Source organism: Cibotium barometz, chromosome 30 (genome assembly GCF_041138505.1).
Source record: "Cibotium barometz isolate CiBa-2024 chromosome 30, ASM4113850v1, whole genome shotgun sequence".
In the NCBI taxonomy this organism is placed as follows: domain Eukaryota; kingdom Viridiplantae; phylum Streptophyta; class Polypodiopsida; order Cyatheales; family Cibotiaceae; genus Cibotium; species Cibotium barometz.
The window spans coordinates 55,112,365-55,134,864 of NC_141075.1; the positions used below are offsets into that span (position 1 = coordinate 55,112,365).

The window sequence follows — 22,500 nt, forward strand, 5'->3', positions numbered from 1 at the left end:
GGCTGCTTTCGCCATCAGCTACCGGGAGTCCGCGGTGCGTGGAGGGGGCAGAGGGATCTCACACCGCCGGCCCCCGCGGTGCCGTGCCCGAACACCCTCCGCCTGGCCCCCGGGATACCGTGCCCTCATGCCCGCCGACCCTCCATGGTGCCGTGCGCCCGAAGCCCCCCCCAGAGCCATGCCCCCCGCCCCCCCGTGGTGCCGTGTCCTCACGCTCCCCCCGGTCCCCGCGGTGCCATGCCCGAACACCCCCCCAAGCCGTTCGCTCATGCCCCCCACCCCCCGCGGTGCCGTGCCTGAACACCCCCCCTCGAGTCGTGCCCTCATGCCCCTCGGCTCCCGCGGTGCCGTGCCGCCCGAACTCCCCCCGCCCGCCCCCCCACGGACCCCGTGCCCTCGCCCTCCGGACCCCGCAGTGCCGTGCCGAAACACCCCCCCAACCGCCTCCCTGGAGCCATGTCCTTACACCCCCCGGCCCCCCGCGGTGTACACCCCCCGCCCGCCCCCCCACACCACGTGCCCTCACGCCCCGCGGTGCCGTGCCCAAAGCCCCCCCTCGGAGCCGTGCCCAAAGCCCCCCCTCGGAGCCGTGCCCAAAGCCCCCCCTGCGGAGCCATGCCCTCATGCCCCCCGGGAGCCGTGCCCTCATGCCCCCCGCCCCCCCCCACGGTGCCCGAAGCCCCCCCAGAGCCGTGCCTTCATGCCCCCTCGCGGCCCCCGCGGAGCTGTGTCCAAAGCCCCGCCCGGAGATGTGCCCTCCCCCCCCGGGGCCCCACAGAGCCGTGGCCTCACACCCCAGTGCCGTGCCCCCCCACCTACAGAGCCTGCCCTCACACCCCGGTGCCGTGCCCCCCGAACCCCCGCCCACGGAGCCGTGCCCTCACACCCCGGTGCCATGCCCCCCCGGGCCCCGGTCGCGGAGCCGTGCCCTCACACCCCAGTGCCGTGCCCCCCCGGGCCCCCCTCTCGCGGAGCCATGGCCTCACACCGCGGTGCCGTGCCCCCCCTCGGCCCCCCCATGGAGTCGTGCCCCCCCCCCACGGAGCCGTGGCCTCACCCCTAGCCGTGCCCTGCGGTGCCGTCCCCCCTGGCCCCCGGCCCCCCCATCACACCCCGGCCCCCCGCCGTCACAACCCCTGGCCCACCCCCCCGGAGCCGTGCCCTCATGCCCCCCCGCTCCCCTGCAGAGCCGTGCTTGAACCCCCCTGCGAGCCGTGTCCTCACGCCCCCCGGCCCCCACCGACGAGCCGTGCCCTCACACCCCGGCCCCCGTGCTGCCGCACCCAAACACCCCCCGACGGCCCCCGCGGTGCCGTGCCCGAATACCTCGGTGCCGCGCCACCCGGCCCCCGTCGAGCCGTGCCCTCACACCCCGGCCCCCGTGCTACCGCGCTCGAACACCCCTCGGCCCCTGCGGTGCTGTGCCCTCGTACCTCGGTGCCGTGCCCGAACCTCGATGCCGCGCTCCCCGGCCCCCGCGGTGCCGTGCCCGAACACCCCTGACCGGTCCCCCCCGGTGCCGTGCCCGAACACCCCCGGGCGGAGCCGTGCCCCACGCCCCCCGGCCCCCCGTGGAGCCGTGCCCGAACACCCCTCGTCTCGCCCCCTGGAGGCGTGCCCTCACGTCCCCGGCCCCCGCGGTGCTGTGCCCAAACACCCCCCGACCCCCCGCAGAGCCATGCCCAAACACCCCGGTGCCGTGCCCTCACGCCCCTCGGTCGGTCCCCGCGCAGCCGTGCCCGAACACCCCCCGTCCCCCCTAGAGCCGTGCCCTCATGCCCCCCGTCCCCCCTAGAGCCGTGCCCTCATGCCCCCGACCCCCGCAGTGCCGTGCCCGAACACCCCCCGGCCCCCCGTAGAGCCATGCCCGAACACCCCGGTGCCGTGCCCTCATGCGCCACGGTCGGCCCTCGCGTAGCCGTGCCGGAACACCCCAGTGCCATGCCCTCACGCCCGCACGGCCCCCGTGGAGCTGTGGCCTCACAACCCAGTGCCGTGCCCTCACGTCCGCACGGCCCCCGCAGAGGCGTGCCCGAACACCCCGGCGCCGTGCCCCCCGGCCCCCCCGTCATGGAGCCGTGGTCTCACACCGCGGAGCCGTGCCCACCGGCCCCCGCAAAGACGTGGCCTCACACCCTAGCCATGCCCCCCGGCCCCCACGGTGCCGTGCCCCCCCGTAACTAGGCCCCCCCGTCACACCCCTGCCCCCTCCCTGAGCCGTGCCCTCATGCCACCCGCCCCCCCGCAAAGCCGTGCCCGAAACCCCCCCCCTCGGCAAGCCGTGTCCTCACGTCCCCTGGCCCCCGTGGAGCCGTGCCCGAAGCCCCGCCCGAAGACGTGCCCTCCCCCCCGGGTCCCCGCGGAGACGTGCCCTCCCCCCCGGGTCCCCGCAGAGCCGTGGCCTCACACCCCGGTGCCGTGCCCCCCCGCGCCGCGGAGCTGTGCCCCCCCGCCTGCGGAGCCTGCCCTCACACCCCGGTGCTGTGCCCCCCTGGGCCCCCGCCTGCGGAGCCATTCCCTCACACCCCGGTGCCGTGCCCCCCCGTCGCGCGGAGCAGTGGCCTCACACCGCGGTGCCATGCCCCCCTGGGCCCCCCTGTGGATCCGTGCCCACCGGCCCCCCGCGGAGTCGTGGCCTCACACCCCTAGCCCTGCCTCGCGGTGCCGTCCCCCCGGCCCCTGACCGCCCCCATCACACCCCCGGCCCCCCCATCACAACCCCCGCCCCGCCCCCTGGAGCCGTGCCCTCATGCGGAGCCATGCCTGACCCCCCGCGAGCTGTGTCCTCATGCCCCCCGGCCCCCACCGACGAGCCGTGCCCTCACACCCCGGCCCCCGTGTTGCCGTGCCCCAACACCCCCTGGCCCTCGCGGTGTCCTGCCCTCACACCCCAGTGCCGTGCCCGAACACCTCAATGTCGTGCCACCCAAGCCGTGCCCACACCCTGGCCCCTGTGCTGTCGCGCCGCCCGAACACCCCCCGTGCTGTGCCCTCGCACCCCGGTGTCGTGCTCGAACACCTCGGTGCCGCGCCCCCAGCCCCCGTGGTGCCGTGCGTGAACACCCCCGGAGCCGCGCCCTCACGCCCCCCGGCCCCCCGCGGAGCCGTGCCCGAACACCCCCCGTCCCGCCCCCTAGAGCCGTGCCCTCACACCCCCCGGCCCCCGCGGTGGCGTGCCCGAACACCCCCCGGCCCCCCGCACCGGCCCCCCGCAGACGTGCTCGAACACCCCGTTGTCGTGCCCACACACGCCCCTCGGTCGGCCCCCGCACAACCGTGCCCGAACACCCCCCGGCCCCCCTGGAGCTGTGCCCTCACGCCCCCCGACCCCCGCAGTGCCGTGCCCGAACACCCCCCGGTCCCCGCAGAGCCGTGCCTGAACACCCCGGTGCCATGCCCTCACACCCCCGACTGGCCCCCGCGCAGTCGTGCCGGAACACCCCAGTGCCGTGCCCTCACGCCCCTCACAGAGCCGTGCTTGAACACCCCGGTGCCATGCCCCCCGGCCCCCGCGGAGCCGTGGCCTCACAACCCGGTGCCGTGCCCTCACGCCCGCACGACCTCCACGGAGCCATGCCCGAACACCCCGATGCCGTGTCCCCCCGGCCCCCGTCGTGGAGCCGTATCCTCACACCGCAGTGGCGTGCCCCCCCTTGGCCCCCCCGCGGAGCTGTGCCCACACCGGCCCCCGCGAAGCCGTGGCCTCACACCTAGCTGTGCCCCCCGCCCCCCGCGGTGCCGTGCCCCCCGGCAAGCCGTGCCCTCACGCCCCTCGGCCCTCACTGTGCCCTCACACCCCGGCCCCCGTGCTGCCGGGCCCCCGAACACCCCCAGGCCCGCCCCCCCGTGGTGCCATGCCCTCACACCCCGGTGCCGTGTGCGAACACCCCCCGACCGGCCCTTCCAGAGCCGTGCCTGAACACCCCCGGCCCGCCCCCCCCAAAAGCAGTGCCCTCACGCCCCCCGGCCCCCGCGGTGCCGTTCCTGAACACCCCCCCGGCCCCCGCGGTCCCGTTCTCGAACACCCTCCCCTGGCCCCCACGGAGCCGTGCCCAAACACCCTCCCTGGCCCCCACGGAGCCGTGCTCGAATACCCTGGTGCCATGCCCCCCGGCTCCCACCCCCCGCGTGCCCCCCTCTAGTGCCGTGCCATGACGCCCCGTAGCCCCCCCGACGACGCGGTGTCGTGATGCCCCTCAGCCCCCCCGGGTGCGGTGCCGTCGCGCCCTATAGCCCCCCCTGTACGGTGCCGTCACACCCCCGCAGCCCCCCGGGGTGTCGTGCCGTGATACCCCGTAGCCCCCCAGTGCCGTGCTGTGATGCCCCGCAGCCCCCCAGGGCTGTGCTGTCACGCCCCCGCAGCCCCCCCTCGTGCTATGCAGTGCCATCATGCCCCGCACCCCCCCGTGGTGCGGTGCGGTGCGGTATCGTCACGTCCCGTAGCCCCCCCGTGCGGTGCCATCACGCCCCCCTCCCCCCCGCGCGGTGCCCTCACGCCCCGCAGCCCCCCCGAAAAAAGCTCCTATTTGGATCTCGGGGCGGGGCGAGCGTCCGCCCCTTCGGGTGTGTGCACTGGTCGCTCCGCCCTTTCTGTTGGGGACGCGCTCCTGGCCTTGCTGGCTGGGACGCGGATTCGGCGATGTTACTTTGAAAAAATTAGCATGCTCAAAGCAAGCCTATGCTCTGAATACATTAGCATGGAATAACGTGATAGGACTCTGGTCCTTTTGTGTTGGTCTTCGGGACCGGAGTAATGATTAATAAGGACAGTTGGGGGCATTCATATTTCATTGTCACAGGTGAAATTCTTGGATTTATGAAAGACGAACTACTGCGAAAGCATTTGCCAAGGATGTTTTCATTTATCAAGAACGGAAGTTGGGGGCTCGAAGACGATCAGATACCGTCCTAGTCTCAACCATAAACGATGCCGACTAGGGATTGGCGGATGTTACTTCGATGACTCTGCCCCAGCACCTTATGAGAAATCAAAGTTTTTGGGTTCCGGGGGGAGTATGGTAGCAAGGCTAAAACTTAAAGGAATTAACGGAAGGGCACCACCAAGAGTGGAGCCTACGGCTTAATTTGACTCAACACGGGGAAACTTACTAGGTCCAGACATATTAAGGATTGACAGATTGAGAGCTCTTTCTTGATTCTATGGGTGGTGGTGCATGGCCGTTCTTAGTTGGTGGAGTGATTTGTCTGGTTAATTCCGTTAACGAACGAGACCTCAGCCTGCTAACTAGTTACACGAAGGATCCTCTTCGTGGCCAACTTCTTAGAGGACTATGGCCGTCTAGGCCATGGAAGTTTGAGGCAATAATAGGTCTGTGATGCCCTTAGATGTTCTGGGCTGCACGCGCGCTACAATGATGAATTCAACGAGTTTACCACCTGGGCTGATAGGCTCGGGTAATCTTTCGTGATGGGGATAGGTCATTGCAATTATTGATCTTCAACGAGGAATTCCTAGTAGTAAGCCGAGCCATCAGCTTGCGTTGACTACATCCCTGCCCTTTGTACACACCGCCCATCGCTCCTACCGATTGAATGGTCCGGTGAAGTTTTTGAATCGCGACGACGCTAGCGGTTTGCCATCGGCGACGTTGTGAGAAGTTCATTAAGCCTTATCATTTAGAGGAAGGAGAAGTCGTAACAAGGTTTTCATAGATGAACCTACGGAAGGATCATTGACTCACATCCGAGAGAACATCGTGAACCGTGGACGTACCGTCGAGGGGCCGTGCCTGGAGGCGCGGTCTCGTGCGCCTCGCCCCCGTGCCGGAGCCGAGAGATAGTGGGCGAGGTGTCGTGATGGGGCTGCCCGTCGGCCCCACCACAGGGTGCGAGGGGAGGGACGCCTCCCCCCGCCCACATCAAGTGGACATCCCACTCCCTCGTGCCACATGGGGCCGGTGGATAAACCTTTCGCCCCCCCTCGGCGGGGGAGCACGAGAGGCACCATAGCAAACGATCGCCGGACTGAGACCCCTCCCTACGCGAGGATCAACTTATGTAGCAAACGACTCTCAGCAAAACGGATATCTTGGCTCTTGCACAATGATGAAGAACGCAGTGAAATGCGATACGTAGTGTGAATTATTTGGGAATGCAGCCCTAAGTGGGTGGTAAATTCCATCCAAGGCTAAATACGGGCAAGAGACCGATAGCGAACAAGTACCGCAAAGGAAAGATGAAAAGGACTTTGAAAAGAGAGTTAAAAAGTGCTTGAAATTGCTAGGAGGGAAGCGAATGGAGGCCGCGGGTGCACCCCGGTCGGATGCAGAACGGCGCGAGCTGGTCCACCGCTCGATGCGGGGCGTTGGTCAGCGTGGGCTGGCACGGCAGGACAAGAGCGCTCTAGTCAGGCCGCGGATGCCATCGCGTCGGTCGAGGAACGAAGCGCGCGCCACTCGTGGTGGGCTTTACGCACCTGTGCGCTCGAGACGCTGGCGCTTTGGGCTTTCCATCTCACCCGTCTTGAAACACGGACCAAGGAGTCTAACATGTACGCAAGCCAGTGGGGGGTGGCAAACGCACAGAGGTGCAAGTAACCTAACGTGTGGGATCCCCCTCGCGGGGTGCACCATCGAACCGACCGTGATCTTCTATGAAAGGTTTGAGTGGGAGCGTACCTGCTGGGACCCGAAAGATGGTGAACTATGCCTGAGCAGGGCGAAGCCAGAGGAAACTCTGGTGGAGGCTCGTAGCGATACTGACGTGCAAATCGTTCGTCGTCGGACTTGGGTATAGGGGCGAAAGACTAATCGAACCATCTAGTAGCTAGTTCCCTCCGAAGTTTCCCTCAGGATAGTTGGAGCTCGTCGCAGTTTTATCGGGTAAAGCGAATGATTAGAGACATTGGGGGTGAAACACCCTCGACCTATTCTCAAACTTTAAATAGGTAAGCAGCTTGGGTTGCTCTGTTGAACCTCGATGCGGAATGGGAGCTCCAAGTGGGCCATTTTTGGTAAGCAGAACTAGCGATGCGGGATGAACCGAAAGGCCGGTTACGGTGCCAAACTGCATGCTAACCCAGATCCCACAAAGCGTGTTGATTGATTAAGACAGCAGGATGGTGGTCATGGAAGTCGAAATCTGCTAAGGAGTGTGTAACAACTCACCTGCCGAATCAACTATCCCTGAAAATGGATGGCGCTGAAGCGCGCAACCTATACCCGACCATCCGGGTGAGTGCGAGGCCCCGATGAGTAGGAGGGCATGGGGATCGGGGCGCAACTCCGGGCATGAGCCCGAGTGAAACAGCCCCCAGTACAGATCTTGGTGGTAGTAGCAAATATTCAAATGAGAACTTTGAAGACCGAAGTGGAGAAAGGTTCCATGTTAACAGCAAATTGGACATGGGTTAATCGATCCTAAGAGATGGGGTAGTCCTGTGTCAAGGGCGCACTGCGTGCCGTGCATCGAAAGGAAATTGGGTTAATATTTCCGAACCGCGACGTGGCGGTGGTGGACGGCAGCGTGTCCGAATCCGAAGACGCCGACGAGGGCCCCGGGAAGAGTTCTCTTTTCTTTTTAACAGCCCGCCCACCCTAAAATAGGATCACCCGGAGATAGGGTCCAGCGGCGGCGGCGGCTGGTAAAGCACCGCACGTCTTGCGGTGTCTGGTGCACCCCCGACGGCCCGTGAAAATCTGGAGGAGCGAATGCCGATCACGCCCGGTCGTACTCATAACCGCATTAGGTCTCCAAGGTGAACAGCCTCTGGTCGATAGAACAATGTAGGTAAGGGAAGTCGACAAAATGGATCCGTAACTTCGGGAAAAGGATTGGCTCTGAGAGCTGGGTCTAGGGGTCTGCGATCTGACCCCGGAGGCTGTCGAGGGTCTGCCCGAGCTACGAGGGCGGGCCTCTGCGTGCCCATCGGGCGATGGGCGCAGAACGTCTCCCCTCGCGGGGCGGGCCTCCCTAGGCGATGAATAGCCGTCTCAGAACTGGTATGGACAAGGGGAATCCGACTGTTTAATTAAAACAAAGCATTGCGATGGTCCCCATGGATGTTGACGCAATGTGATTTCTGCTGCCCAGTGCTCTAAATGTCAAAGTGAAGAAATTCAACCACGCGCGGGTAAACGGCGGGAGTAACTATGACTCTCTTAAGGTAGTCAAATGCCTCGTCATCTAATTAGTGACGCGCATGAATGGATTAACGAGATTCCCAACTGTCCCTATCTACTATCTAGCGAAACCACTGCCAAGGGAATGGGCTTGGAAAAATCAGCCGTGCCGCCGGGAAAGAAGACCCTGTTGAGCTTGACTCTAGTCCGCCGACTTTGTGAAATGACTTGAGAGGTGTAGAATAAGTGGGAGCCTTTGGCGCAAGTGAAATACCACTACTTTTAACGTTATTTTACTTACTCCGTGAGGTGGAGGCGGGGCTTGGCCCCTACTTCTGGTCTTAAGGAGCGCTCGTGCGTCGATCCAGGTGGAAGACATTGTCAGGTGGGGAGTTTGGCTAGGGCGGCACATCTGTTAAAAGATAACGTAGGTGTCCTCAGATGAGATCAACGAGAACAGAAATCTCATGTGGAACAAAAGGGTAAAAGCTCATTTGATTTTGATTTTTAGTACGAATATAAATTGTGAAAGCATGGCCTATCGATCCTTTAGCCTTTCGAAATTTGAAGCTAGAGGTGTCAGAAAAGTTACCACAGGGATAACTGGCTTGTGTGGCAGCCAAGCGTTCATAGCGACGTTGCTTTTTGATCCCTCGATGTCGGCTCTTCCTATCATTGCATTAGGGAAAAACGGAGCTCATTTTGGGGCCCTGTAAGAAATTCACTATTTTTCGATTTATTTCTCTCCTAAAAGATCTCAAAAATAATAAAATATGGAAACGTGGCTCAGAACTGTCAGTAAGGACCACTGAACTGTCAGTTCAGAAAAGAATAAGATAATCTTTTGTCTAACTAACACGATTTTGCATTAAATATCTCCTTAATTTTTTTTGTTTCTCGAAGATTTCGCATCTCTTTTGACGACGTGTGCAAGCCTCTCATAAAGAATCCATCACTGAACTTAATGATTGTATGGATACCGCCACACTTCCACAATTCATATTACAAAAAGACTATGAGATTGACAAGCCAACTTTGCAACCTCAGAAGCACAAAAATGGCCGATACTAGTGAAGTACAATCTCAGAAGAAGCGATTATATCATCTTCACATCGACTTAGAAGAACAATATGCTCCAGCACAAAAAAGACGAAAGGATACGGTGCTAAATGCTCAACAACGGGAAAATATGAGAAGAGAAGGGCTCCAACATATTGACTTATGGTGTGATGGAAGTATATATCCAAAATGTCTAGTACAAAACTCTACACCTCCATTTGTCAATCCAACCACACTATTGAGGTTTGCGGGCGATGGACAAAATGGACTTCTTGGTTATATTTCAGCACAGTCTGCATTTGCAGAAACATATAAAACAATGTACCTACAAGAAAAGGGAGCCAGGATTCAAGAGATAGCTATTCGTGCAAAATTGGAGCAGCAGTTGCAGAATGAAATTGAGGAGCATTCAAAGAGTAAAAAAGAGTTAACAACATCAAGAAGGAAGAGAACCATGCTTGGAGACAGACAACGAAGTAGGAAGATTAAAAACATTGCAAATTTGAAGGCTGGGACTGGTGGATGCAAGCGAAGAATTCAGGAAGCAAGGTTAGTTTGCAATTTTTTATTTTTTAAACTCAAAAATACTCTCAAATGACTATGTATTTTGTCCATTAATGCAAAACAGGATTGGAAGTGTTGAATAATATAAGCATATTGTGTTGTTACTATATTGTTACTATAGGAAATTATTGGAGCCTGCAAAAGAAAATATGGATCCCAACCTTCTTCCAGTTAAACAAATGAAAGGATTGCTTTCTTGTGGTGTAGCAAAAGGTTTGATTGAAGAAAAAAAATACAAAACAATCAAACGCAATGTTGTAGAGGACTTTATATCCAATAATCAAGTTGATGGTACTACAATCCAAGAGGCTCTTGATGTTAGTGGAGTTAGCAGGAAGGGATATAGTTCGATTTTCCATGCGATATCCTCAACTTTGAGAGATCAAAGGATTAAACGAGTTTTACTGCCAAATCCAGCAACAGTGTGGAAGATAAGAGGTCATTTGAATGAAAGTATAGATGAGTTTATTGGACCATATATCCATATTGAAGATATATTTCATGGTGCTAAAGGAACCACTGTGTATGACCCTTGGAACAATATATTTGTAGATCTACAACAACTTCAAAGAAGAATGGTCGAGTTTTATGGAATAACATTTGAAGAGTGCAAAGGCATTTTGAAATTTGTTATCAAACTGGATGAGTGTGAGGTTGTAAAGGAAAAGAAAATGGAAAGGATTACTATCACATTGATGAATGGAGCACTTGATACATCATTGAATGAAGCGAGTTCGAAGTATTTTAGTGTGCAGTCGGAGAAACACATGGTGGTTGGGCTCATTCCAGGTATGATCATTTTTTATTTCGTACTTGATTTTAGTCAATGTTTTCAAATCTTTTATAGTAAGACTTTTGTTTTGTATAATCACAGGTAAAGACAGAAGACCATGAAACACTAGATTGGGTGTTTCACCACACGGAAATACCAAGAATAATTAAAAGACAGGTGCAAGGAGAGAATCTCCATGTTGCAGGAAAAGGTGATTTTCAAGTAGAGTGGCACATGGCGGGGGATCTTAAAACACTTAAGTGCATGTATAACGTTAGTAAAGGAGGTAACTCAAAGTCTCCTTGTCTTTACTGCAAAGAATCAGCGCAAGTAATGGATTCTAAATGGTGGAAGAGAGCACCTAATAGAGATAAAGTTGACCCTGACTTCAAGGCCATTCTTGACATTCCACTATGTAATGTTCACATATGCACATTGCATGCTCTATGTCGAATTATTGAGAAATTGGTATTTTTGTATATTGGATTTGCTTGGAAACTCCGTCCCGAAAGAAATAGAAATGATGCTCTTCATGCATTGGAAAAAGTGTTATCCGATATAGGTCTGCATGGAGGTGATGTTCATATCACAAAGGATTTTAAAAAGTCTAGCAATGGCAAGGAGGTACCAATCAAGCCCTCTATTGGTGGTGTTAAGGCAAGAAGATTCTTGTCTCGACCCAAACACAATAGTAAGCAAGTAAGGCAAGGTAGAACAGTTTCAAGGATTAGTTATGGATTGTGGAAGCAAGTCCATAATGCCATGAAAGATCATGAGGCAGATGGGGAAGCACGAAATGTGAAGGCAGAGGTGTGGAGGTCTCTTGATCAACTCTTCATGTTCTCTGACAATGTAACATGGACAAAGAGTGATTACAAGAACTTTGAAGAGGCAATAAAACATTTTGGGAAGTCAATGAAAGATGCATGGACAGCCTGCAATATAACTCACTACATGGTAAAGTGATGTCTTCTTCTTTTACTTAAGTGTGATCCTCTTTTCTTTTATAACTTACTATGCATTCTTATGTCTTTGTGAAAACAGCATATCATCTACAACCACCTTCCCTATTTTGTCAAAAAGTATGGATGCCCAGCAATTTGGTCTACCCAAGGCATGGAGAAGTCTCACTACATGGCACGTAATGCATTTTTCAGACACACACAACACTATGGAGGGAGTCAAAAGGCAAATAGTCTGAAGGAAGTCTTCCAATGGTTTTACCGAGGCATTCTACAAAGGCTGCATGCTAAAAGAAAAGTTGCTAGCTCCAAAGTCAAGCTTGCTTTTATTCTAGCCCAAAAGCAAAGACGAAGACAAACTTTGGACAATTCAATGGCAGCAGAGAGACATAGACAGTGGAGGGATTCGAAGATATTTAGAAACCATAAATGGACAAGTAAACATGAATAGCAGTTTGTAACTTATTGGTGTTATGTCCACATGTTTTCAAACTCAATCAATAGATTTTTATTCTGTGGAACAAGTGACTCTTGGTGTAATGCCTATATGTTTTGAGACTCCATCAAAAGTAAGTTTTTTGTGAAACATGTGATCTATATTAACAAGCATCAATACATCCATATATTAACACACAAAAAATTCAATCAATACTACTTAATTATGCTAGACATACTGTTGATCCTTACCAATAAAATACTGAGTGTCAAACACTTTTAGAAGCTTTTGAGTGTGGGAAGAGTACTGAAGTGTCGTACGGTGATGGGACAAATGCAAAAGGGTACTGATCGTCCGTACGGACAAGGAACTGATGAGGATCAAAGACTTTGTACAAATCAGTTCAACTTCAACATAATGTTTGTGCTATATTTGATGACTAAATCCTATTACTCCCAAGGCTTGCGAGTCGGAACTCTCTTTTTGAACTTGATTGGACTCTTTTTCTTCCTTATTGGCTTGATGTCGACTTTTTGTTTATCAATGCTTGCCTCTGTTGCTTGTCTGAGAGGGGTATCCTTGTCTTCAGCTATCTCCACGTGTTCTTCTTCTTGGATTGTGTGGCCTGATGCAATCATGGGTGGCTCTCGAAACCTTATGAGCTTGTGTTTTCCATAGCCCTCTAGACATTTGGGCTCCTTAACACCACATGCTAATGCATAAGAAGTGTAAGACAAAAAGTAAGAGGCCCTAGAGGCCTGCTTATTCACATAATCCCCAAATATATCTATGGCGGACAACCTCTCTATTAAAATGATCTTTTCCTTTTGCCATGGAAGATCATGTCCACCTAATACCCTAGACAAACATTTAAAGAAGTAAACAATGGCTTCTCCATTGTTGCTCAACTGCCTATGGTAAATCAAGATCTTAGCACTGCCTAGATCATGAATATAATGAGCTAGGCTTGACATTTTGCCAAACCCAGCTGGCCTGCTTCCACTTGATCTCTGGAGGAATGTGTCATCCTCAATTTGTAGCTGCCATGTATCAAAAGATTATAGTGAGACAATGATACATAACTACAAAACATTTAAACACAACATAAAGTATTTGATTTGAAGTAATAATATCGTACCCTCTCATTTTCATCAGCAACAAGAAGTTCATCTTTCCAAAGATTTATTCCTCTCCCCTCCAGTCCAGCCTCTTCTTTAAGTTTTTCCTTATGAAGTGATGAGAGATTCATAGCTTCCTGGGTGAGCTGGAAGGCAGCTTCATCTGGCTCTTGGAAACTTTCAGCCTCTTTGAAACAAATAGTAAGGGCCTCTGCAGGATCAAAGGTTGTTTCCAAAGCTAGCAGTGAATGGTCATCCTCTATGCCAACCTCCTTGTCAAGCCTTGAAGCCTGGGCAATAAGGGAAATGGCATAGTCCTCCCTCAAATTGAACATACACTCTATATCATGGAGGAAAACATAATCTTTACCACCAATCAAGACACCTGGAAGCATGGGCACTGCATAGTTGCTGCTCTGAACATCAAAGTCTTCAACTGGCTATGCTGCCCTAAGAGTTTCAGTCCTTAGTTGAACAAGGTCAAGAGCAGCCACTTGCAGCCCCTCATCCTCGAGGTTGATATCTTCTTCCTACTCTGCTATATCTGTTGCCATAGGAATATCCTCTTTTACCTCTGCTACAGATATATCTTCTTCTTCAGTCTCCTACCCTTGCTCTTCCAGAGATTGCTGTTGAAAGACAATGTACATAAGGAATGCCATGTTTTCCTCAAGCACTCTACACTTTCTGGTGTGCAAGTTACAACTGAATTTATATTCCTCAGGCAGGCTGTCAAACCTTCTATTCACATGGTACCTCAGCTTGTCAATGGAGACAATATGATTTAAATGCACAAAAACCTTTTCACCTTCCACAATCCTTCCTGCCTCTGTCAGTTGTTTGAAGGTATCCCAATGGTCTGAAAGGAAATCTCTGTGATGGTCCAAAAGAGAGCTCATAGTGAACTCCGTGTTGAAAATACTGTGGTATATGTGGAAGTTCCTTTGAGCCTTGCACTTGTGAAGAAAGTCAAATAGGAGCAAATCTGGAGATTTGTCCTCTTCTGGTTCCCTTTGTTTTGAAAGGGAAGACTCACCTTTCTGCTCTAGTCTCTTGCTTTTGCCTGAAGCAAAATTTATATAACATGAATTCTACATGCTCACATATGCAATCAGATAATGTATAGGATATCACCAAACAAAACTCTTCATAAGCACACATGAATCACCTGGTGATTGCTGTGGTCTGAGTATAGCAGCAGAAAAGTCCAACTTCCTCTTGAAAGGAGGGGCCTGAGGATCAACTGTTCCAAAGCAAAAACATTTCTCATCATCAAGAAAGACATCTCCATGGACATAGAAAGCAAAACAATGAGCAAACAGTAAAAACCAAAAGAGACACAAGACTTTGCAACAAAATGCGATGCAGATCCATTTGAAAAATGTAAAGTGCTCTCCTCGCATTTTGTTGCAAATTCTGAATTTCTACTGATATCCATTTCCAATCAAATGCTAGGGATATCTCACAATGTTCAGGACAGTAAATGATGCAAGGAGGAATTCCCCAGTGCAAAAGAGATTAAAAGAAGGAGAAAAAATAAAAACTAAAACAAATATCAGAATTTGCAGAAAAACGCGATTTGGAGCATTTGGAAAATATAAACCTCTCTAATCGCATTTTGTTGCAAAATTCTAAATCCTACTCATATCCATCTCTAATCAAATCCTAGGGTGATCTGCTAGATTTCTAGGCACTGAGATTTAAGAATTCTACAGATGGAAGAAATATATATCAGAAAACATTGGAAAGGGTATAGATCTCTGACCTTTCTTTTCCTCTTCCATACTGTTGGAATAGCCCTGGAGATTGTCCTTCTCTCTTCCAAAACTGAGCTGTAGCACTGGTAACTTGGAGATCTGGTAATGGTAGTAGTCTTCAGACAGGTTGCAGAGTGGATGGAGTGTGTTGGGTAGAAAGTGGTCAAAGTGGGAATGAAAAGGATGATGGGAGGGTGCTGGCAGGGATGGAATACGGGGAGGGAAAAGTGTTAATGGATCTAATTATGAAATCATGATTGGCACAATTTCCAAGGCAAAAAGTGACCCACAAATTTCAAATCCCAAAAGATTTGGTGGGACCCACACGTGTTAAAAAACGACTATATCTCACACGTGTGGTATTTAATAACTCCATTATTTGTATTTTGTAATAATCTACTCTCCTAACTCAGTTCTCTTGCATCTCTACCTCCCTACTCCACACCATCAGCATCCAGACCAGCAGCAGAGGTTCATACCCAGCACAGGATACTCATCATCAGCACAGAACACTTGCAGATAGCCTCCAGGTTAGTAAGAAAATCTTTTTCCTCTTCTTCTTGTTTAATAGTATATTAGGGTAAGGAATTGATTGATGTGATGTAGGTTACATATTATGATAAATATTATATGCATTTTTTGGATTTTCTCCACTGCATGTAGAAGCAGGAAGACTTTTTATTTGGGCCTGTTGAATGAGAGTTTGATCACTTCTTGATGTCCATAGGCTCAATCCATGTTGCACCAAGCTGCATACACACTGAAATGACTAAAGGCATGCTGAAGTATGTTGTCTCTAGAATTTGCAGCAAAACACGAGGAGAGGATTTTAGAAATCTCAAAATAGTCCAAATCGCATTTTGTTGCAAATTTTAAAATGCTTCTTCATCCACCCATTTCAAGCCTGCATAGTTCTTCTATAAACACAATACATATTGTTTATAGTTGGAAAGATAGAGAATTCATCATATGAATGCAATAGCATGTTGTTTCAAGTATTTGCAGAAAAACGCGATTTTGAGCTGTTACAAATTTCAAATCTTCATAATCGCCTTTTGTTGCAAATTGTTCAATTTTGCTTCATCCAATTTGTCATCACCTTCTTTAATCATTCTATGTTCTCCATGTTTCTAATCTTTTACTATTGCTTTGTATGGACCTTTTCAGAGTGATGGCAAGAACCAAGGCAACTGCAAGGAGGTCTGGCAAGGGGCCAGGGCTTGCAGCAGCAGCAGCTGGGGCTGATGTCAAGGAATCTAGTGTGCCTACAAAAGGAAGAGTTGCACATGGCAGGAAGGGGAAGCCAATGAGCATGCTACAGCAAAAGTCCAAGAGGTTAAAGCATTCTGCTGGTGTGCTAAAGGAGATCAGGAAACAGCAAAAAGCTATAGGCTTTGCAATCCCCAAGGCACCTTTTCAGAGGCTAGTGAGAGAAATTTGTGATAGCTGGCACCTTGGTTTCAGGTGGAACAGGACTGCCATTCTTTCCTTACAGGAAATGGCAGAGGATTACTTGGAGAAGTACTTTGAAGATGCAATGCTTGTAGCAGCCCATGCTCACAGGGTAACTCTGATGGCCAAGGACTTCAACACATTGTCCAGAGTGAGGTGGAGGTATGACAAGCTGGTCCATCCTGTGGAATGGTAGGACATTAAAATGAGAGACATATTATTAATTCCACCTACAAGGAAATTGAAGGCAGACAAGGTGAAGGTTGTTGAAGTGACCCACTCTCAATGAGCACCAGAGGGAAAGCTGCTTATGAGGAGTCACTGAAGCAGCAAATAGAGGAATCCAAATCTGCTATAAATGTGGAGACTGTACAGATGGAGCTACAGATACAGAGAAGGTTGCAGGAGCTGGGCCCTAACATAGTTGTCCATATTGAAGATGATTTTTCAGAGAATAATTTTGACTTGACAAGAGCATGCTTGGCAGCATTGGCTCATAAGAATGAGTATTGCTCAGATACTATCATTCTTGCAATGCTCTAGTAAGTGTCTTTTATTTTACATTTGTTTGCAAAACAATCCTTATTGTACCTCCTCCCTTACACCTTACCTTAATTATTGTTTTGTCCAATGTAGCATGATGAGAAGCTGGCTGAACCATGCTGTACAGCATACAGTTTATATTATTGATCCTGCAATTTCCTTCAAGTTAAGAGATCCAAAGGAAACTCCCATGGATATTTCCAATTGGTTCAGACACTGTGATTTTGATCATGTTGATATTTTGCTACTTCCATACCATAACAAGTATGTGTGTGGCTGCTTCTTTTGGGATTTTCCTTCAAGATTGAGTACTCTTGTAGCCTTTGATTTCTTAATGCTTTTTTCCTTATGCAGTGACCACTGGAGCTTTGCTTCTATTGACATCCAGCAGAAGCAATGCTTTTTATTCAACTCTCTTAGAAACACACACAGAGAGGTTAAATTGTAAGTGGTTTGTGTGCTATTTTTAACTTTTTACTTCATTATTTGGATTTAATGCACACTAACTGAATTATATGTATTGCAGTTGTATTAGAAGACTTCTAGATGCATTGGATCAGTGTCCTCCTAATGTCAATCTTTTGGATTCAATAGAGCCAATAGATTTAGAGGTAGAAAGTTGCTCCCTCTACTGATGTCTATTTCATGCTATGCCTTTGAACTTATTGAATAATTTTATTTTGTTCAGACATTAACAATTTCTAACATATCTTTCCAACTATCCAGACACCACAACAAGATGATTCAAGTAGCTGTGGCTGGAGAGTGCTGATTAGTGCCAAATATATACTTTCAAGCTATTTTGAGATAGGACAGCCAGAGCTTGTAAGAAAAAATAATTTTCATTTAGCTTCAAAAAATTTGATATTGGTACAAAGTGTTCTAAATCATCATATCTCATTGCAGATGAGAGAAGATAGCTTCAACTCGAGCTATGTGTATAGTTTCAGAGCTGATATAATTTGGAAGTTTTTGAAGTATGCCTTCCCCAAACCTATTGTACCAGCTACTGTCGAGTTAGGTGAGAGCTCTAAAGCCCGAGAAGGTGTCATACACCTTGATGACACAGATGATGCAGATGTGGTGCCACAAGAACAAGGACCTAGTGCTGATGAGGAGAAGCCACAAGAACAAGGACCTGTTGCTGCTGATGTTATTGAGGAAATGATGGAGCAACAGCAAACAGATGCTCCAAGGGTAGTAGAGGAGACAATGGAGCAGCACCAAGAGACTGTACACGACAAGATGGAGCAACAGAAAGTAGATTCTCCAAATAAAGATGATACGGTGAGCTTGGACCATGTAGAGCAGCCTCTAGATCAGCCTGTAGATAAATAGAAAATTGTTGTCAAGAATATGTTCTACATTTGTAATTAAACACTTCTGTATAGAATTTTACATTTCTGAATATAATACCTTTGTTTATGGAGTCTGTGTTATCTCAATTTTAAAATTTTCAATGTCTTTGCATTTTATTGATCTCTCTCTTCTTTTGAGCACCTGCAAAAAAGCAATATGAAACAATAGGGTAAAGTAAACTAATAGCAGTGCTTAATGAGACTAGGATAAGTCACATGGTATACCTTCTTATTGTTGTAGATAAATAAAAAGTCCTTTGAAATAGAACCTTCTATCTCAAATAGAATGTCATTGAGCAATTGAGCTAGGGAGCAACATTGTCTTAATGTGATATTGACTAGCACATCACCATTCTCAACAACATCAATATCAAGAAGTTTATTTTCTGCACCAAAAGAATCTTCATCTTGATCCATAGGGACTAGTTTTGTACCTAGCATTCGACTGCGCTTATAATAAAAAGAAAAAATGAAATTTTGTGATGCAACCATGTACTTCAGTTGCATAGAAGGTTGGACAACCTCACAAAACACTGAACTACATGTCTTCTTATCCCAACCTTTATCCAAAAATTGTGGCATGCATGCCAGACTTGTTGCTTTAACTGTGAACATTGTTTTTGAAACCTTCACTGGAAAGGTATTAAACAAGTCTACAAAAACTGTGAGAGGCATGCACAAAGAAATTTTTATTATCCTTGTGGCAATATTGGGCCTCAGAGCTTTCTGTACTTCTTTGAAAAGCTTGGCTCTATATGCCTCTGTAACACTAAAATGTGGGAGAGGCCAATCCACTGAATTCCATGCTGGAAGGTCTTGTTTTCTTAACACACCATGTGTGTTTGCATTGTCCAGCAACTGATAAAAATGATCAGTAAAAAATATACCGGATTGAGCTAGCTCTGTTGCACATCGACCTTCGTATTGTTGTTCTCCTATCGATCCATGCAAAACATCTATAAATCCCAGAATACAATCGATGTTTTGCCATGTCTCATACGATGAAGGGTATAAATCTGAAATAAAATAACACAAGAATATCAATAAGCAAAGAAAGAAAGCTTTGTCTTAAAAATCCATGCACCTCATAAAGAACAAAACCACAATAGAAAAATATACAATTAGGCCTGTGTTGCGGAAGATCATTTGGATAGTCTCGCAAGACAAGTTCTTTATGCATGTACACATACTGAATCAAAACTTCTTTCACCGATATCTTTCCTCTGGTGATTTTAAAATCTCGTACTCTTCCCTTCCATGATGCCAAGAAAATATTTTTTGTCTGGGGTCTCTTTCTTTTACTAGGTTGCATGAGCACCCATGCTCCTTTTGAAACAGTAAACCTTTCCCAAGTTCCTTCCGTTTTGACTGTACTTGAATTCTCTACCGAAGAAATAGAAGAAGCAGGTCGACGAGGTAAGGATGTGTGGTATAATTCTGCCTTCATAGCATTATCATCCATAGAGCGTCTTCCACAAGAACGACCATAGTTTTTATTCACCATGGATACCTTGTGAATCTGTAACCACAGCAAAGTAATGTAAACAAGATAACAAAGTGAAGTTTCAAGAAAGAGAAAGTAGGCAGACAGATAGTTGACAAGAAACATCTTACTCTAAGCCAAACTGGATCAAGGGAGCAGTTTTGGAAAAGAAGAGGTTACTGCACAATGAGGTAGTGGTGTAGAATGGTAGACCTTTCGAAGGAAAGGCAGCACAACAATTCAAAGTTCAAAGGGAGGTGGAAGCGGGAAGGCCCTTGTCAGAGAAAATGTCAGACTAGATTCTATCTTCATGTCCAAAGATCTTGTGAGAATAAAAAACCAATCTCCACATTAATGTAGCACGCTTGTACCTACATAAAATATTGTTTCTTTTATCTTTTTTCTTTTATTTTTGTGAATTTCCAACGTTACGTTGGCCCTCTGTTCATTGGTTGAGAGCTTATTTTTCCAAACCGTAAAAGGCCCCAAAATGAGCTCCCTTTTTCCCTAATGCGAAGCAGAATTCGCCAAGTGTTGGATTGTTCACCCACCAATAGGGAACGTGAGCTGGGTTTAGACCGTCGTGAGGCAAGTTAGTTTTACCCTAATGATGAGCGGTGCCGCAATAGTAATTCAACTTAGTACAAGAGGAACCGTTGATTCACATAATTGGTCATTACGCTTGGTTGAAAAGCCAGTGGTGTGAAGCTACCATGTGTAGGATTATGTGACTGAATGCCTCTAAGTCAGAATCCATGCTAGACGAGGCGCTCTCTACATCCCCCATTGTTACCTGACTGATAGTAGGGGCGCTCGTGCATCCCCGAGAGCATGTGTCGAGAGCCTCCCCTGAGGCGGCGGAAGTGGCTGCCCCGGGGACTCTGAATGGCAATTCCAGATGATCGGGGAGATGAATCCTTTGCAAACGACTTAAATATATTGTAAGTGGTAGAGTAGCCTTGCTGCTATGATCCGCTGAGATTCAGCCCGCCGCCGCACCGATTTGTCCCCTTCTCTCGTCGCTCGCGAGCGGGATTCGCACGTGCCTTGGCCGATTTCGTTCGGGGCGAGCTTTCGTGTGCCTTATGGTAGCGCGAGTGCTCGCACGGTGTGCTTGCCCGTCTCCTGCGAGTGCGAGTTCCCCCCTCCCGGATGAAGGGGGTGGGGGGAGGGACAATGTGAGAAGTCTTGTGGTGGACCCGAGTGGGACGGACTCCTCAGAGTCTGAGTGGAAGGGACTCTGCTCTGCAATCTGAGTGTTCGTGTGCCGGGGGCGTCGCCTGCACTTGAGAATGCCCCCGGAGCATGCATGTACTCGGATGGATGTACGCATGAGTGTTTGCCTCAACGACCGTGCCACGCGGTGAACTCGGCTGGATGTGGGGAGGCATATTTGCCCAAGTGTCTGCATGGGTGGACTTGGAAGGATGTGCGAGGAGGACTGTTTTCTGCCAAGGGTGTTGTTTGGATGCCCCCCACATTGTACACTCTCTTGGAAACGCCCCTTGGGAGTCTTGGAAATGTGGAATGTTCCACAATACGGGAAACCTGCTCCTCTCTCTTTCTTGTAGTCTCTTGGATTTGCTACTTTGATGTGGTGCAGTCATACCAGCGCTAATACACCGGATCCCATCAGAACTCCGCAAGTTAAGCGCGCTTGGGCCAGATCAAAACTAGGATGGGTGACCTCCCGGGAAGTCCTGGTGCTGCGCCCTTTTTTGGGCCGGAGCATCACTATGCCCCCCGAAGCCGTGCTGTCACGCCCCCCGCCCCCCGGGTGCCGTGCCCTTCACGCCCCCCGCCCCCTCAGAGCCATGCCCTCCACGCCCCCTCGACCCGCCACCGCGTGCCGTGGCGTCACGCTCCGTCGGCCCCCCGCGGTGCCGTGCCCAAACTGCCCTCGGCCCGCCCCCCCGCCGTGCGATGCCCGAACACCTCTCGGCTCGCCCCCCCGCGTGCCGTGCCCTCACGTGCCCCCCCCCGACCCCCTGCGTGCCATGCTCACGCCCCCCGCCCCCCACGTGCCATGCCCTTCACGCCCCCTGCCCCCGGAGCCATGCCCTTCACGGCCCCCGACCCACCCCCTCGGAGCCGTGCCCTTCACGCCCCCTCTACCCGCCGCCGCGTGCCGTGGCGTCATGCTCCGCTGGCCCCCCGCGGTGCTGAGCCCGAACAGCCCTCGGCCCGCCCCCTGCGGTGCCGTGCCCGAACACCTCTCGGCTCGCCCCCCGTGTGCCGTGCCCTCACCCCAACCCCCAGCCCCCCCGCGGAGCCGTGGTCTCGCGCACCGCGTTGCGCGCCCTCACGCCCCCTCGCCTGGTCTCCCGGAGCCTTGCCCTCATGGCCCCCCGCGGCCCGCCCCCCGCGTGCCATGCCCTCACGCACACTTGGCCCCCACGGTGCCGTGCCCGAACACCCCCCGCTCCCCCCGGAGCCATGCCCTCACGCCCGCCAGCCCCCCGCGGTGCCATGCCCGAACACCCCCCGCCCGCCCCCTGGGACGTCATGCCCTCACGCCCCCCCGCGGTGCCGTGCTGTCGGAACACCCCCCGCCCGCCGAGCGCCCGCCCCCCGGGACGTCGTGCCCTCACGCCTGACCCCCCGCGGTGCCGTGCGCGAAGCCCCCCCGGAGCCGTGCCCCCCTGCCCCCCCGCGGTGCCGTGCCCTCACGCTCCCCTCGGCCCCCGCGGTGCCGTGCCCGAACACCCCCCCGAGCCGTGCCCTCACGCCCCCCTTGCGGCCCCCGCGGTGCCGTGCCTTCACGGCCCCCGGCCCCCGCAGTGTCGTGCCGCCCGAACACCCCCCCGCTCGCCCCTCGGACCCCGTGCCCTCGCCCCCCGGCCCCTGCGGTGCCGTGTCAGAACACCCCCCCGCCCGCCTCCCCGGAGCCGTGTCATGCCCCCTGCCCCCCGCCC

General features: G+C 51.8%; 3 pseudogenes; all 3 read left to right on the plus strand.

The window, feature by feature from the left end:
• Positions 1-4,492: 4,492 nt before the first annotated feature.
• LOC147621698 (18S ribosomal RNA) lies at positions 4,493-5,689 on the plus strand (annotated as a pseudogene).
• A 299-nt stretch (positions 5,690-5,988) lies between these two features.
• LOC147621699 (25S ribosomal RNA) lies at positions 5,989-9,082 on the plus strand (annotated as a pseudogene).
• A 12,098-nt stretch (positions 9,083-21,180) lies between these two features.
• Positions 21,181-21,300, plus strand: LOC147621700 (5S ribosomal RNA; annotated as a pseudogene).
• Positions 21,301-22,500: the final 1,200 nt, after the last annotated feature.